Raw genomic sequence first — 14,005 nt, forward strand, 5'->3', positions numbered from 1 at the left:
GAAATCCCTTTTCTTGTTTGTTTTTCCAAATCCTATTCATATTTCAAAAGTTTTATCTCTGTGAAGGTTTTCCTGATTCCTTTGGCTTAGAATGTTCTTTATTCTAAAACTAGTACACTTTGGGGGGTATTGCTCATTTGGTCTTTGAAACTTATTTTCACTGTTTAAGTTTTGTAATTATGTGTTGTGTCCTACCAGCCAGATTGTCAGCTCTTGACTACTGACGGAAAGCTCATTGTTATTCAGCAAATGATGAATAAGTTAGTGAAGTGAGAAATTTCTTGCGTGAAGTTTGTCAATTTGAGCCCTTTACCAATTATGCACACTTCAATACTACTTAAACAGAAGAAAATACTATAGACACTTGACATTGTTATCAGGAGTTTTGCATTTTCAGCCTGCAGTTTGAGAGACTCTGTGTGACTGAGGTATATACCACTCTTAAGTGAATAATCCCAGACCTTCCAGGTTTGATACTTGGAGATTCTACTATTGGGAAGAGTGGATGGATTTGCAGCCGTATTTTCTGAGAATTCATTTTGTCCTTGGAATTCTTCACTCCTTGCTGTCACGACCACCTGACCTCAAAGTAGAAGGATGTAACTTTTTCTTAATACTTTGCTACATAGCTGAGAAGAGACTAAATTTGAATCTTTAACAGTCCAACTTCATCTTGAACATTATAAATGGTTTAGGGTATTTATTTTGATTTATAGATTTATAATTTATTTAGGGTATTTGTTTAGATATATATTTAAAAATACTTTTCTAATAGAAAAAACTGAATGAGTATTAGAAACATAAAATAAGGGGAACCTGAGTGGCTCAGTGGGTTAAGCGTCCAACTCTTGATCTGAGCTCAGGTCTTGATCTCAAGATTGTGAGTTCAAGTCCCATGTTGGGCTCCATCCTGGGCGTGAAGGCCTACTTAAAAAAAAAAAAAAAAAAAGAGGACAACGAAGAAAAAGAAGAAACATAAAATAAGGGTAGTCTTCAGCATTGTTTTGTTTTGCTACAGAGATGTCACCTCCCTGTGGCAGAGGCCACTCTTAAACTGATCTTAACCAAGGAATACCTCCTAGACAGTTTCACTCTTCAGTTCAGGCCTGAGCACAGAGGACAAAGGATAGTTTTCTTGCTTGCCTAGTTAAGGGCTTTCAGTCTTGGCACTGTTGACATTTTGAGCCAGGTAATTCTTTGTTACGGGAAGCTGACCTGTGCATTGTGGGATGTTTAGCAGCATCTCTGGCTAGTACCAACTACATGCCAGTGGTATTCCATTCCTAGTTGTAACAACCTAAATCTCTAGACATTACCAAAAGCCCTTGGGGGGCAAAATTGTGCCCCCTCCCCACTCATGGAAAAGCATGGCCTATATAAGGGCCCTTCTCACAATTCTGATTACCTGTACATCCTGACTGATAGTATGAGTCATCTCTCTCTTAAAGACAGAACTCTAATTCCCCAGAGAAGTACAGCATTGGTCTTATTGGCCTCCACCAGATTACCATGATATTTATGTAATATCATAAAAAAGATATTACAGTATAAGTAGCAGAATTTAACTTTAGTACCTAAATAGTAAATTGCCATTATAATTTTATAGGTTAGCTTACTGAGTTTTAGAATTAAATCCAGAAACACAAAACAGATCAAAAAAGGAAAGGGCTGGTTCTTCGCAATGATCAATAAAATAAATACGGCAAAATAAAAATAGCAAAGGTTTTTAAACCAGAGAGAAGATGTTAGGAAGGAAAAAGGAATTAAACTCAGATTCAAAGGGAATTTTATTTTAAGTAAGCTCTACTCCCAATGTCGGGCTTGAACTCACAACCCAGAGATCAAGAGTCACATGCTCTGCTGACTGAGCCAGCCAGATGTCCCCAAAGGGAATTTTAAATATAAAAGAATACAATGTATAACTCCATGTTCTCATAAAAATATTTGATTGAGCACCTACCACATGAGAGAAAGGCACTATATGAGTTGCAAATGATACTATGGTTAACAAAAAGACCCAATTTGTGGAAATTATTTAACAGAGTACCAGAGAAGAAGGGGGTTGTCACCTCTAACTCTGCATTGTTCAAGGTTCCACTGTATATCTTACATTATATGTGTTGTAGTATGATAGTACTTGGAGGTAGATTGTGATAAATTAAAGATTCATATGGTAAAACTTAGAACAAAAGCTAAAATAATAAAACAAATAAGCATAGCTAAGTAGCCAGCAGAGAAATTAAAATGGAATACCACAGGGGCGCCTGGGTGGCTCAGTTGGTTGAGCGTCTGACTTCAGCTCAGATCATGATCTCATGGTTCATGAGTTTGAGCCCCATGTCAGGTTCTGTGCTGACAGCTAGGAGCCTGGAGCCTGCTTCAGGTTTTGTGTCTCCCTCTCTCTGCCCCTTCCCCACTCATGCTCTGTCTTTCTCTGTCTCTCATTATAAAAATGAATAAACGTTAAAAAAAATTTTTTTTTAATTTTTTAAAAAATGGAATACCACAAATTAGTCCAAAAGAAGACAAAAGGAAAAATAAACAAAATGTAGATTGGGCAAATAGAAAACAATATATCAAAAATTAAATTAATTGTAAATGGTCTAAACACTATGATTAAAAATAAATACAAAAGCAAGGCCTAATTATGTACTACTGACTACAGAAGAAAAAAGGCATCATCAACATAAAGACACAGATAAGTTCAAAGTAAAATGATGGAAAAAGATATACAAACAGAATAAAGCTGGAATATCTACACTAATACCAGATAAAGTTGAGTTCAGGAAAAGGAATTTGGCCCATCTTCAGGACAAGAGATAAAGAGGGACACTTCATAATATAGAAAGGTCAATTCATCAAGAAGATACAACAACAAAGCTTAAAATTACATGAACTAAAAACTGACAAGATGGAAAAGAATAATAGACAAATCCACAATTATAGCTGGATTTCAACATTTCCTTCTCAGTATTTGATAAACGGGTAGATTTTAAAAATCAGTAATGATAAAGAGGACTTGAACAATATTATCAACCAATCTGACCTAATTGGTATTTAGAATTACATCAAACCATGGCAGACTACACATTTATTTCAAAATGCACATGGAACATTCACCAAGGTAGGCCACAAACTGGGAGATTTTTTTTCTTTTAACTCACAATAAATTTAAAAATAGATGAAAATTGTATTAGGGTTCAGTCAGGAAATAGAAACTACATAGTAATTTGGCCATGTAATGTTCAATAATTATTAACTGCAGTGGGTTTGAGATAAGGGATTTAACTAGTAGAAGATAAAGAGAACTCTTAAATATTGTAGGGATATCAGATATAAGAAGTAGTTAACTACCCCTAGGGCTAAGATAGACTCCCCAAAGAACACATACACACCTGCTGATCCCAGCTCCAGGCTGAGATCTAGACCTTGTTATAGCGGAAAAGACCCTGGCTTAATGACTGTTAGAGAATTTGCTATGGTACTGTGCCAGTGAAACATGCTGGTAATCCACCCTTTGGAACTTGCTGAAAGTCCACCTGCTAGGGTGCCAGAGAAAGCTGTTCATGGGTAGGTATCTTGCAGAAGCCACTCTGCTACAAAACTTGAAGATGGGCCTGGGGAAGCTGCTGGGTACTGGACAAATTGCCCATACTGCAGGAGCCAGGCAAAGGATAGGGGGTGCCAGAGAAGCTATGTGTATTGCAAGTGACAGCCAAGCAAGCAAGAACAAGGAAGGAAAATTCTTACCAGCACCCTCTACTGACATAGCTTAACACCGTGCCAGCTGGCAAAGGAAAAATGTTTAAAGAGCTTAGTTCCAGTTTTAGAGCAAGCAATGAATCTAGGAGATAGAACAATTCTTAATAAACTGCTTAGAGAAGAAAAATCTGTCATTGTCTTTACAGATGCCAAAAAGATATCTGATTTAAAGTTTAACATCCATATCCAATTTAAAAATCTGGTAAATTAGGAATTGAAGGATACTAGTAAAGAATATCAGACATTTTCCAGAAGTATGGCTAGTAAGGTTCTTTGAGGGACCCTCCTGCCAAACAGCTATAATCTGCATGAGAATGCTCTATGAGGCATTATTGGTCCCCAAGAGATTGAGAATATCCCAAGGAATTCCCACTACTATCACATACACACAAACCCTTAGCCCAGGCTGATCAGCAAGCAGATAGAAGAACATGTGTCTATAACAACTGGAATCCAGATACAGAGTCCTAAACTAGCTACCAAGTGGAAAAGCCATACATAGGAGGTGCTCATTTTGAATTAATTTGAAGTCTGTGTTGTTCTCTGGCTATGAGCAGAAAAAGAAACAAAACCTCTCTGGAAGAAAACATCCCAACTTAGGTCAAGAAGACTTTCAAAATTAAGGTGAAGCAATAAGCTCACAATCAAAGAACTCCAAGCACCAAGAAGCCAAACTATTATGAGTATCTGCAGGAATAACATTCAGTAGATATGTAACTCCAAGGCCATAGATGGTGGAATTGACAGAGTACAGAATATCTATGTTCCAAATGTTTCAAAAAGTATAAGATGTAATCACAAAGATGAGCAAGAGACTACCAAGAATGAACAGGTATGCTGGGAGGCATGTAGGAGAGGAGAGACTTTCTAGACATTAAAAATACAGTTGTCAAAATGACAAAACTCAATAGAAAGGTTAGAGAGCAAATTAGATACAGATAAAGAGAGAATTAATAAATGAGAAGATATACCCGAAGAAATAATCTAGAATATACTATAGAGAGACAAGGAACTAAAAATACGGAAGAGATATTTTAAAAAACGGAAACTTGGATGAGAGAGTCTATCACATAACTAATTGGAATCTAAGGAGGATAGAATAAAAGACAAACAATATTTTCCCCCCAAATTCTGTAAAACTTCAAACATACAGAAAAGTGGAGAAATTGTACAGCAAATATTTATATCCAGCATCTACATTCTAGAATTAACATTCTGTTTCATAAACTACATCATTTACCCATTCTCCTACCCATCCATCAATGCATTTTATATATATATATATATATATATATATATATATATATATATATATATATATATGTTTATTTTTGAGAGAAAGAGAGTGCAAGCAGGGGAGAGGCAGAGTGAGAGGGAGACACAGAATCTGAAGCAGGCTCCAGGCTCTGAGCTCCTGATGCAGGACTTGAACCCAGGAACCATGAGATCATGACCTGAGCTAAAGTCCAGGGCTAAACTGACTGAACTACCCAGGCCCCCCATGCATTATGTTTTTTTATCCATTTTAGGTAAGTTGGCAGATGTCATACTTAAAGATTTCACTATGTTTACCATTAACTAGTGTTCAAATTGCTTTATAGGTTTTTTCCCCTAGGTAAAATTTATTTGTTTGTTTATTTTTAATTTGAGGGGGGGGGGGAAGAGGGGCAGAGGGAGAGAGAGAAGAAATCTCAAACAGGCTCTGCACTCAGTGTGGAGCTGGATGCAGGGCTTGATCTCACAACCTTAGGATCATGACCTGAGCCAAAATCAAGGTTCAGATGCTCAGCCAAGTGAGCCACCCAGATGCCCCCCCCCCAGGTACAATTTATGTACAATAAAATGTACAAATCTTAAATGCACCATTCACTGAGTTTTTACAAGTGCATATACTGGTGTAACACAAACTCCTATCAAAAAATACAACATATCCATCACCCCAGAAAGTTCTCTCATGTTCCTTGTCAGTCAAGCCCTGTCTCCTACCTCCCACTGGTAACCACTGTTATACGAGGCAATATTTAAAGAAATAGTACCATGACTTTTGCAGTAATGATGAAAAACATGTACCTAGGGGTTCAAGAATCACAACATAACCAAAACAGGATAAATAAAAAGAAATACATAACACACTGTAAAGAAATTGAAAAACTCACACACACACACAAAAAATATCTTAAAAGCAGCCAGAGAGAAAGCCACTTGCCAAAAAAACCCAGCAATTAAAATCACAGGGGCGCCTGGATGGCTTAGTCAGTTAAGCATCTGACTCTTGGTTTTCTTTTTTTTTTTTTCAATGTTTTTTTTTTTTTTTTTTTGGGGACAGAGAGAGACAGAACATGAACGGGGGAGGGGCAGAGAGAGAGGGAGACACAGAATCGGAAACAGGCTCCAGGCTCCGAGCCATCAGCCCAGACCCTGACGCGGGGCTCGAACTCACGGACCGCGAGATCGTGACCTGGCTGAAGTCGGACCCTTAACCGACTGCGCCACCCAGGTGCCCCTGACTCTTGGTTTTCAACTCAGGTTATGATCTCATGGTTCATGAGTTCAAGCCCCACATCAGGCTCTACACTGACATTGCAGAGTCTCTCTCTTTGTCTCTCTCTCTCTCTCTGCCTCTCCTGCTCTTGCATGCTGTCTCTCTTACTGTCTCTCTTTCTCTCTCAAAATAAATAAACTAAAAAAAAAAAAAAAAAAAAAAAGAACAATGAGGGGTGCCTGTGTGGCTCAGTTGGTTAAGTGACTGACTTTGCTCAGGTCACGATCTCACGGTTCTTGGGTTCGAGCCCTGCATGAGGCTCCTCCACACTGACAGTGCAGAGCCTGCTTGGGATTCTCTCTCTCCCCCTCTGTCCCTCCTCACTCCCTACCCTTCCCTCTCAAAATAATACATAAACTTTAAAAAAAGAAGAAAAATATTTTTTTAAAAAAGAAATGGAAAGGATCATTAATTTTTTTAAAAAAGGTTTTGTTCACCAGGAAGATAAAATAATTCCTTATTTTTTTATTTTTTCATTTTATTAAAAAAATTTTTTTTAACGTTTTTTTGAGAGACAGAGAGCACGAGCAAGGGAGGGCAGAGAGAGAGGGAGTCACAAAATCCAAAGCAGGTTCCAGGCTCTGAACTGTAAACACAGAGCCCAACATGGGGCTCGAACCCATGAACATGAGCTCATGACCTGAGCTGAAATCGAACACTCAACTGACTGAGCCACCTAGGCACCCCTATTTTTTTATTTTAGAGAGAGAGAGAGTACGCTGAAACTGGGAGAGGGGCAGAGAGAGAGAGAGAGAGGGAATCTCAACCAACTCAAGCAGGCTCCACACTCAGCATGGAGCCCGATGCAAGGCTTGATCCCATGACCCCAGGATCATGACCCAAGCTGAAATCAAGAGTCGGACACTTAATCAAGAGTCACCCATGCACCCTAAGATAAAATAATTCTAAACCTGTTCATAACTAATAAAAATGGGCTTGGAATACGTACAGAAAAAAAAAAAAAAAAAAACTACAGAGGGTGGCGAATTTCCATGCAACCTTCTCAGTTTTGATAGATTAAGCAAATGAAAAACCAGTACACTGGCCTAGGCACTGAGTATACTGAAGACAGTGAGGCAAACCATTGCCTTCATGGAATACCTGTTTGCTAGAGGAAAAGAGAAACATTTTAACAAGAATATAGTGCAATTTTGGTTAATGATAAATGAAAGAAGAAAAACAAAGCAAGATAAGAAGTGACAGCATGCCTGGAAGAGGTGGTTATCTTATATGGGTGGTAAGGGAAGACTTATTTGAGAAACTGGTATCTAAGCAGAGACACAAATGAGGTGAGGTAGCAAGTGATGTGTATATATGGGGTAATGGTTTTGCAGGCAAAGGGAACCACAAAGACCCTGAGGCAAAAACAAAGTTCGAGGAATGCAAATACATGTATTTAAAATTTTAAAACCTACTTAGAATCAATACATGTATTTTTACATTTCAAGTGAAATGTAGAATTTTTACATTTCAAGAGGCCCACACACCCTCTCCTCTTTATGTTAGAGTTGTCATCAATTACACCGACGTGTGTGGAAAACTCCCTGAAACACTGTTGTAGCTTTCGCTTTCAACGTCAAACATATTTTCGAGAACTCAGGAGGAGAATTCTCTACTGTACTTCTACAGGCAATTTACCATTTCTGGTGCTCTTCCTTCATTGCTGGTGTTTCAAGTTTCCTTCCAGGATACTTAACTTCTGTCTGAAGAATTTCCCATAGCAATTTTTTTAGAACAGGTCTAAATTTCTGAATTTCTGAATTTCTGGAAGATATTTTCACTGGATTATGCTGTTACGTGTTGACCATTATTTTCTTTCAGCACTTTAAAAATGTTGTGCCACTTTCTGCTGGATTGCATGGTTCCTGGTAAGCAATCTGTAGTCAAATTGTTACCCTGCAGATAATACATTGTTCTCTGGCTGCTTTCAAGACTTTGTCTTTATTTTTCAGCATTTCAATTATGATATATTTGGGCAGAGATTTCTTTGTGATCATCGTGTTTGGGCTTTGTTGAACTTCTTGAATCTATATTTATGTCTTTTGTCAAATCTGAATATTTATTCAAAAATTTTCAGCACCTTTTATTATTGTCCCACAAGTCCCTCAGATTCTATTCACTGTTTAGCCAGTATTTTTTTCTCTCTGTTGTTCAGATTGGATAATTTCTATTGATTTATTTGCAAGTTCACTGATGCTTTTCTCTGTCATATCCACTCTGCTAATGAGAGTATACATTGAATTCTTAAATTTTTGGCTACTATAGTTTTCAATTCTAAAATAACGACCTGGCTTTTCATTGTATTTTCCATTTCTTTGCTGATACTTTCTATTTTTCCACTGGTTTCAAAAGTGCATTTTATTGCTTATAAGAGAATTTTTTATAATAGTCAAGAACTTTGAAGGTCTGAGGTTTTACCTTAACTTGCAAATTAATAAGTTAAGCCACCATAGTTTCATGGATAACGGCAGAAGACATGAGTCTCCTGGGTCAGAAACAAAGAAGAATCTATTAGCCATAGCAGTAGCAGGAAGCAGAATTTCAACATTTATGCTAGATTCCTAAGCCCCAGTTCCCACAGAGGACAAGGTGATCCTGTACATGAAGTGAGTTGCGTTATAAGAAAGGAACTCTATGGGAAACTCCAACCTGTTAATAAGAGGCTAGCAAACCTATCCGACTGTGCCATGAAAAGAGATGATCTTTTTTATCCTGGACAGCAAACAAATTCACCCTTGTCCTCACAGGAAGATATTATCTGTCTTCCAAGGATATTTAAAGTACAACCATCCCTGAAAAGATAATCCAGGAAAAAACCTGTTAATGCCTTTGCCCAAAAGACTTGTGGAAATACAAGAGATGAATGGAAAATCATCTCCCAACAAATAACTGCTTTAAGGCCTTTTCTCACATAATTCTATCATCTCTCAATCCTCTCAATGTTGGCGTCTTTTTTCCCCATGTAAATTGTGATTTTTCTGGTTCTTAGTATGCATAATAATTGTGGATTGTATCCTGGACATTTTGAATATGCTATTTTGAGACTCAAGGTCTTGTTTAAATTCTGTCAAGAATATTGATGTTTTTATATTAGCAGACAATCAACCTGGGTAGGTTTAGAGTAGCATTCTGTGGGTAGGAAAGGGCATACAAATATAAATATCTACCAAAAAGAAACAAAAAAACAAAACACCCCACAGTGTTTATTACATTCCAGAATAATAAATCTAGAAATGCCTTTCTCTTCTCCTCTAGAGGGAATTTGCTTACATTTCAAGATAGTGAGTAATCTCTCCTGAGGGAGGAATGATCCAGTAACCAGCAGCCTTGAGAAAAGCTTAAAGACTCCCAAATTCAGAATTATTCTCCTGTAATGCAACCCACTGCATGTACATCTGGCCCTCATCCTATCACCTGCGGGAATTGGGGCATAAAGAATTGACACAAGATATTGCTATAAATGCTATTTGCTGTGAATAACTAATCTTCTATGCCCCTAGCCCAGGAGTTTGGTGACTTCTGTCAGTAAATATGTATGAAACTATGGCAGGCTAACCTGCTAGCTCACTAGAAGAATACACTCTCAGACACTCCCGTTTCTGTCTTAAGAGTGGCAGAATCAAGTTAAAGTAGGCAGAGGCCAGATCATGTAGGGCCATAGATCAGGTACTGGATGGACTGTTGATGTCAAGAATAATGACAGGAGTAGCAGTGGAGAGAAGGACAGGACATCACATGTTGAACTCTTTTGTGATAAGAGCGAAGGACTACCAGGGCAGCAGATGACTGAAGAAGAGAGAATGAATGATGTAGCATAATGGTACATGCCTAAGGGTACAGGATTTTAGAAAGAAAGAGAGAAGGTGTGGAATTGCCAATAGGGAGAAAGCAAGACACCTCGCTCATCTGTAGGCCCTTTGGTTAGGGGAGTGAGGGACTAAAACCCACACATAACTTGAAAGTATTGCAGAGGAAGCCATGTTTTCAGGAAATGGCTGAGTTTTTGGTTAGAGTAAGAGGATACAGGGAATGTTTAAAAAAACGTTAAAGATACAGGGAATTTGATCTCAGCACAATGGAAGAATCAAATAGATTAAAAGAAATGGGAAGTTAGGCTAGATTAGAGCAAAGCACTGTGGGATTAAGAATCTGTATGTGGGGACCCCTGGGTGGGTCAGTTGCTTAGGACACTGACTTTTGATTTCAGCTCACATCATGATCTCGCAATTCGGGGGTTCGAGCCCCACATTGGGCTCTGTGCTGAGAGTACAGAGCCTGCTTGGGGTTCTCTCTCTCTCTACCCCTCCCCTGCTCTCTCTCTCTCTCTCAAAAAAAAAAAAATAATAAATAATAAACTTAAAAAGAAAAAAGAATCTGCATATGAACTTGACCTGTTAAAAGAGGCAAATAGGGGGTGCCTGGGTGCTCAGTCGGTTAAGCGTCTGACTCTTGATTTCGGCTCCAGTCATGATCTCAACGTTTGGTGGGATCGAGCCCCATGTTGGGCTCTGTGCTGTGACGATGCGGATCCTGCTTGGGATTCTCTCTCTCCTCTCTCTGCTCCCACCTCAAAATAAAGAAATAAAACTTTAAAAAAGAGGTAAATAGACATATGAGATATGATGGGGTTATATCTCATTTTTTTAAGGGAGGTATAATTACAGCTTGTTGAGATTGTTCTTTAAGCAGTTTGTAGATGTAATTTAGTCCCTTGGGATTGTTCTCTTAGGCAGTTTATACTGATAAAGTAGGAAGACGTGATGGGGTGGCGGGAGTGTGGAGGGAGCAGACTTACCAGGAGCACACTGAAGTCTGTGCCTCTAAAATCCAGTTGGGATTTTGGCTGAAAGGATCTGTGGAGCCATTATTTAAATCCAGGAACTTTGGGAACCTTGGAGGCTCCCTTTATAGACTAAATCCTTGGTCTTGCTGCTGGACTATCCTCCAGGGACATGGAAATCCTACATGGAAATCTCATCCTAGATGAGAAAGAGCATGATGATATAAAATATCTACCTGCAAAACCCAAGAAAAGCAACATCATTTTAGGTCTTTCCTCAGACTCGAACTTCTCAGAGGGTGCTTATTTGAACACATTATCTGAAATAGTATTTTTCACGGTCACTTTCTATCCCTTATTATGCTTCCCCCAACTTCTTAGCACTTATCACCCTGTCATATGTTTATTTGTTTAGTATTTCCTTTCGGGAGAGTAGAAAGATCTTTTTTCTTTTTCAACTTTTTTAATGTTTTATTTATTTTTGACAGAGATAGAGCATGACATGGGGAGGCACAGAGAGAGAGGGAGACAGAATCCAGGCCCTGAGCCCACACAGAGCCCGACATGGGGCTCGAACCCATGAACCACGAGATCATGACCTGAGCCGAAGTCAGATGCTCAACCGACTGAGCCACCCAGGCGCCCCTATAAAGATCTTAAGAACAGATTTTTTTACTTATTTCCAGGACCCAGAATAGTGCCTGGCACACTGTAAGTACCCAATAAATATTTATAGAATGAGTGAATGGAAACATTGAAGAATATTAGGACAATCAAATAAGTTCAGTAATGAGACCAATTATAAAACCACAATAATATTTCTACAGATAGCAAAAGCCATTTGAAAAATACAGGAAAAGATCATAATTATAAATAACAAAAAAAAATAAGATATCCAAAAGTAAATAACATTCAAATTTTACTGACAAAAGAACTGAATAAATAAAGAAGTATACCATGTTGTTGAATGGAAAACCATATTGTAAGAATTCCCCCTAAGTTAATCTATGAAGTTAACACAGTATCAATCAAAACCCTAAAGTTTTAGGGGAAAGGGGGAAGAAGACTTGACAAAAAGATTTTAAATGTCATCAGGAAGAATAAATGCTGTAGAACAGTGAATTAAATTCTGAAGAAAGGTACTGATAAGGGACCTTGCTCTACCAGACACAAAAATGTAGGAAAAGACAAATTGGTGGTATATATCAAAAGCTTTAAAAAAAAAAAAAGAAAGGAAAGGATATACCCTTTAGCCCAGATGTACCATTGCTAGAATTTTTTCCTGAGAAATAGACAATATGGCAAAACTGTTTATTAAAGCAGTGTGTGTAATGCCAAAACAACAGGAACAATCGGTGTTTCACAAGTAGAGAATGGTTCAAACCAATCATGGCTTAAACAAATACCTGTGGAATACCATGGAAGCTTTGAGAATTATGTAGAACTACATTAATTGCTATGGAAGGTATTCACCATATATTTCTATGTTTGTTTGTTTTTTAAGCTGATTATAAAACAGTGTATCTAGTAGTATCTTCATTTATGTAAAATTTTTAAGTAATAATTTACATATATAGGTGGAGAAATAACCTGGATGGAAGGTTATACATCAAAATATTAAAAGTAGCTCCCTTGAAATAAGAATTAAGGATTATTAAACAGGTTTTGTTTGTTTTTTGAGTTTGTATACTGAAAAACTAGTTTAGTTCCCCCAAAATGGGATGACAGTTAAGTTCTTCACTGTTGCCACCTGGTGGCTACCACAGAGAAGTTTCTTATTTCTTTGCTATCACCTTAAGAAATAATACACGCAACATCATAATTCTAAAATTGTAAAGAAATCTATAGTATCACCTAGTTCTATTCATCATTTTATAGCTAAGGAAATAAAAGCAAAAAATTTAAGCCACTTGACTGAAGTCACACTGTTGGTAAAACTTATTAATAGTAACAAACATTTGTTGAGCCCTTTTTTCTAAGTACTTTATATGGATTATCTCATCTTATTCTCATAGGAACCTATGAGGTAGATCCTATTTTTACTCACATTTATCCCCATCTAACATATGAGGATCCTGAAGCTCAGAGAAGGTAAGTGACTTACCCAAGTTTGCACAGGCAGGGCAGAGCCAGGCATTGTGAGGTCCACCTCCCTCTCCTGAACCTTCTCTGTTGTGCCATCGTACTGTATGCCAACCCCTCTTCCTGCACTGCTTTTGGTGACAATTCTTGGCATATCCCCAATGTCATGTTCCTCATGGTTGGAAAAAAAGTATAAACATTTACTGAGAGGGAAGCGAAATAACTTTACCCCCCATGCCTTGTAAGAATCCCGTCCAGGTAAAAACAGACTTACTTTGAGTTGTTCCAGGCTCCAGATAGTAGAGACTCTTCTGTCAGAGACTTGGGACTATGGATAGGTTTACTTGGGTTCCCCTGCTCCAGTTTTATGCTATGCTCCCTGCTTAAGTTTTTTGATCCCAGAGCTTAGAGTTAACATCACTACATGCACTTATTCATGAACTACCCCCACCCCCCTCTCTCTCTCTTAGCTCTTGCCCAAATTCTCGGGACAATAGTCTCTGACTTTGCATCTCTATCCTTGTGCCTCAAAACCAAATGGTGTAAGTGCTAATAAATGTAAATCCTGTGCTAGGGGTAAATCTATTGGAAGTGAAATTAGAAATCTGAAACAACTAGTGGCTTTACCCTCTGAAACCCTATGGAAACCCAGAAAGTCTTTCAGAATTGCTCCCAAAATGAAGGCATATCTTTGAATTATCATCTAATTAAAGCTTTTTCTCAGGTACCATCTTGCTTGAAAATAAATTAAATTTTAAAATGTATACAAAGGGGCAGCTGGGTGACTTAGTCGTTTAAGCATCCTACTTCAGCTCAGGTCTCATGATCTCACGGTCTGT

At 38.0% G+C, this 14,005-nt stretch overlaps 1 non-coding gene across 1 annotated transcript; it reads right to left on the reverse strand.

Annotated features, from left to right (window-relative positions):
• Positions 1-11,640: 11,640 nt before the first annotated feature.
• Positions 11,641-11,725, reverse strand: TRNAR-UCG (transfer RNA arginine (anticodon UCG)). The gene has a single exon. It is a non-coding gene; the product is annotated as a tRNA-Arg (tRNA).
• Positions 11,726-14,005: the final 2,280 nt, after the last annotated feature.

This window comes from Neofelis nebulosa, chromosome 3 (assembly GCF_028018385.1).
Source record: "Neofelis nebulosa isolate mNeoNeb1 chromosome 3, mNeoNeb1.pri, whole genome shotgun sequence".
NCBI classification, from domain to species: domain Eukaryota; kingdom Metazoa; phylum Chordata; class Mammalia; order Carnivora; family Felidae; genus Neofelis; species Neofelis nebulosa.